The 4842-nt window shown below is 30.4% G+C and overlaps 2 non-coding genes across 2 annotated transcripts; one reads left to right on the plus strand and one right to left on the minus strand.

Moving 5' to 3' along the window:
- Positions 1-977: 977 nt before the first annotated feature.
- LOC115035072 lies at positions 978-1140 on the plus strand. Its single transcript, XR_003840225.1, has one exon. It is a non-coding gene; the product is annotated as a U1 spliceosomal RNA (small nuclear RNA).
- Positions 1141-3913: 2773 nt separating this feature from the next.
- On the minus strand, positions 3914-4077 carry LOC115035071. The gene has a single exon (XR_003840224.1). It is a non-coding gene; the product is annotated as a U1 spliceosomal RNA (small nuclear RNA).
- Between the last annotated feature and the right edge of the window lie 765 nt (positions 4078-4842).

A 4842-nucleotide genomic window follows, 5' to 3' on the forward strand; every position in this document is an offset into this window, starting at 1 on the left:
TATAATTATATGTCAAGTGTATTAATTGTTTGTTTGCAAATAAATAAAATACAAATAAAATAACAAAATAACAAATAACCTATATTTATAGTATAGGTAATTTTTATATTAATTTGAGAAAAAGTATGTTCATAAATGACAATTAATAATAATATCTTATATGTGCCTAACAATATTTATTATAGACTAACAAACTATGTACGTATGTTTGTGTTACTTATTGTCGTTATCGTTTCCAGTGTCTTCCGATAGAAGTAGTTTTTGTTTTGGTCTCTAGTTAGTCGTTTGAACTTTGTAGTATGCCGTAACAGTAACACCGGTAACCAAATACTAAATACATATTATACAATTTAAAAATGTTGAATGGTGATTGTTCAAAAACAATAAATTACAGTATAGAAATCACTAAATTCTAGCCTCTAGGTATATATGGATATGTATATTATAAAAATGTATACAGAATACAGAATACAGATTACAGACACTGGTATAAAATCGTCACGATTACGATAGTTGGATAATTACCAATAATTATTTACAATCGTAAATAAAGTTTACACGCGTTAGACAAAGTGAATATTATAATAATTTAATATATTAATATTAATATGTGTTATTGCATATTACGTCTCATTGTTGAAACAAGAAACACTTGCGCCCGGTGGTGAATATTTCCAACGCAAGCGGTAACTACTGAGGAGTACACAAATGCGTCTTCGATTTCACTCATAGGAAGCGCTGCGCACCGAAAGCCTCTTTGAGCTGGCACTTACCGTACCGTCTAGGCGCGTAATAACATCTCTAAAAGCTGCACAAACATTTCCAAGTTATCAACACTTTATCGGTGAACCGCAAGAATGATCGCCGGTTACCGTCAACGTTGGCTAACTGATTCGGTCGCCGATTTGCTGTTGATAAGTACCATTTTTGGATGACTATAGGATAGCATATAAGGTCTCGGTAAACACCCAACGAGCATACTTACCTGGCGTGGAGGTCAACCGTGATCACATAGGCGGTTCCTCCAGGGCGAGGCCGGTTCATTGCACATGGAATCGGTTGACCCCTGCGAGTATCCCTAATGTGGATACCTCGGGCGCAGAATTTTTGTTAGCTGGGACTGCGTACGCGCCGTCCCTCACTTTAACCAATCAAATTAATTACTTCAGTAGAATGCGTTGTCAGTAATAACCTAATAATATTACGTAACTGTTTGCTTGGTGGTATTCGCCGTGCACCGCTTGGTGGCGTGAGACGGTACACGTTTTCAGTTATGCGCATCTATTATTTTTGAATGTTTAAATGAACATCGTAACTTTTAATGTACATCATTATTTACTATGAATTGGTCAAATTAATTTATGGTACCTATATTATTATATACATCGATTTTTTTCTTATTTCTGTTATTATAAAAATATGTATAGCTCAACTATTACTTATTAGGAATCTTAAGGTTTAACCTTAAAGTAAAAATGAATCGAAACTTTCCATAAGCGTATATTATAAATGTATAACGTTCAACATTAATTAATTGCTATCAAGTATCAACTACCTATTCTTTCAATAATAGTTATAGTTAATGAGTGGATAATACATATTTTATGTATCGTATATAATATTTACAAAAGTTACATAAATTGTTTACATTACTAAATGTTTTTTATTTAATTATACGCTGTAGTAATAAAATATAATTTTAATAAAGTGTTGACGTTTAAAAATAAATACCTACTACATTTACCGCTTTTAATATACATAAATACATTGCATTATACTAATAAATAATTTATTAATGATAAACAAATTGCATTCAATACAACGAAATATTAGAATATTAATATGTAATAAATTACAATATAACTGTACATTTTATTGAGCCAATAAAAATTATATACATATAAATAAACCGTATATTTAATTTCGAATTATTTTATTTTTATTATTTTTATTTTATCTATATTCTATAAATTTCAAATTTATAGTCTTTGGTTAGTGGGTTTTGATGGACATTTAAAAAATGTGCATACGTTTTAAGCGTTAAGTGCAAAGTCCAGTAGAGATCGTCTGATAGGAGGTTGGAATAATATTATAATATGCTTGTATATAATTATTATAGCCTACGGTTACCTAAGTTGGCATTATTATTATATTGTATTTATATTACCATTATATGTGGGGCTATTTAGGTAACAATATTAATATTAATATATTGCCGTTTATTGCGTATATGAGTTTATCAATTCTATTTTAATAACTTAATTTATCTGTAAATCTACAACATTTTATAAATTAAAATGGTAGATACCGTATAATACAAAAACGCCAAACGGCAACATAAAAATATTAATGTGCCTGTTTGTACTAAAAATTAATTTATATCAAAACTTGTTGAAACACCATAAAATATATTCGTTTAAACACGATAGCATGTTATAACTAATAGCTATATAATAATGCACGATAGATAGTATTAGATATCAACCAAGTTATATGGCTATATAGCACATATTATAGTATCTCAACAAAAACTATGAAAAAACATAGCCAAGTTTTTTCAGAAAACGTCTATTACTAATACAATAATACGGTTTCCGTTTTTATCTACAAAACCTATAAATTAACTAATAGTTAAATAAACTTTCTCAAAATTATCACATAGGCACATAACGACATATTAATAGGCAACGCCGTGCATGACCACAACTTTTCATGTGGTTTAAAAAAGTAGGTAATAATAAAATAAAACCACATACCCACCACTCGCCCAAACGTTACATATTATAATATATAAGTCACGCACAGTTTGACTATTTATTTTTTGGTCAAAATAATCGTTTATGGATTATATATCCTATACTATAAAATGAACAATTCATGGAAAAAAGCTATAGGGAATCCATGGAAGGTTAGTTATAATATAAACTAGGACTCAAGAATATTATTACACTTACAAATGTACATTATTACTTGCCTAAAATATGACTGACAAAAATAATGTTATTATAATTTATAAAATATTCGAGTTATGTTTTTTTTTAAATACACACTGACCATCTACTACATCATTCATAATTATTATGATTATCATTATCATAATATATTTATTATCATTTAGGGTTAGGATTTTGTAGCATTTGCATTTTCTTTCATAGTACTACAGGACATAGCTAATCAAAAACAAAATTCGATTCATTCATCACAGAATTCAAATAGCAATTTTGATTTTTTTGCATTTTCTTATGATATTCGTAAATAAATGCTTTTTTGGTACTTTTTTGTCAGTTTATTAGCTTTTTTTTGTTAATTATACGCATATTTAACATTTTTAGAACATTTACATACATATTTATCTAAATTATTATTTATTAATTTATTTTAATTGTGTTATTATATATACTTATTTCATGATTTCGTAGTGAAATATTATTGCCTTATCAGAAAATATTTCTGAAAATAGATTCTTAGATTTTGTCAAAGTGATTACCGAGTGGGGAGTAATGGTTACGTAATACGTTGACATTTATCGACATTTAATAAAACGGTTTTTAATTTATTTTTTTCAATATTTATAAATTGTGCTTAGTTGTTCTAAGAATTACTTAGTGTGAACATATTATAAAAATGTGTTTAATAAATTATTTTTTGATATTAAAAATATTTTTCAGTTAAACTTAAAATGTCTTTTTTAGTTGCATTTTCTTGGATAAAATGCTTTTTTTTGTAGCATTATTGGCAATTTTTTAATTCCTTTATTGTAGGTTTTTAGTGCTTTATTTTCCTAGCCCTAGTTATCATGCACTTAAGGATTAATCCTTAACACTAAGTAGTCACAATATCATCATAAAGTGAAATGCTACGAAATCGAAATCCAAAAGCTGATGAAAATTTTTTTTATATACATTCATTTATTAAGGGACAGCGCGTACGCAGTCCCAGCTACCAAAAATTCTGCGCCCGAGGTATCCACATTAGGGATACTCGCAGGGGTCAACCTGTCCCATAGTGCAATGGACAAGTCTCACCCTGGAGGAACCGCCCAATTGATCACGGTTGACCTCCACGCCAGGTAAGTATGCTTGTATGTCGTTTCGGGTGTGCTTATAAGTGGTATGCGGCCTACCCGGGGTGGCGCAAGTCGGATACCGAGTAAGGGTCGACGATGACGTTCGGTTCCATGGCGATCCGTTTGTGGCTGTGGCGGGACGTCGACAAGACCACAGAAACATGTACGCGTCCATATTGACCGTAATTCCCTGTTTATCCTGTCCAGAAATCAGTCGGTTGGACGTGCCCATTTGGATGACCGATGGCACTTCCGTGTACAGCGCCATCTGTGGTACACAATATTGTCCCCAACGTTTCTGCTGGACGATACTTACCGTTCCAAATTTCCACACTCGTTTTCTCGATGCGCCTTTGAACAAGCCTACCAAATAGAATTTTTTCATGTTGCCATGTTGGGTTATAACTAAACTACCAACAAGAGTCCCAATAGTACCTATACTTTTAAGTTATACGAATAACGAGCACTGATAAACATTTCTTACCATTTATATAATAACTTTCTCATTGGGTAGGTTAGTATTTTTGTGATCTAAATCTAAACATTTATTTGAAATTGAATAGTTCCCTTTTTTGGGCTATCGTAACAGAAGGTTTACATAATTACATGTAATTAGTACCTAACATCAAATATAGTTATTGCAACAATTTACAGTAACCAATAAATTAATTATTAAGGTAACTGGTAGTTATGTGTGTAATATAGATATGTGAATTAATGGGTTTTTGACCGTCTAGATATTAAGACATCGATCTCAAAATCTGGTTCAGTTAACC

Source organism: Acyrthosiphon pisum, unplaced genomic scaffold (genome assembly GCF_005508785.2).
Source record: "Acyrthosiphon pisum isolate AL4f unplaced genomic scaffold, pea_aphid_22Mar2018_4r6ur Scaffold_6879;HRSCAF=7447, whole genome shotgun sequence".
Classification (NCBI taxonomy): domain Eukaryota; kingdom Metazoa; phylum Arthropoda; class Insecta; order Hemiptera; family Aphididae; genus Acyrthosiphon; species Acyrthosiphon pisum.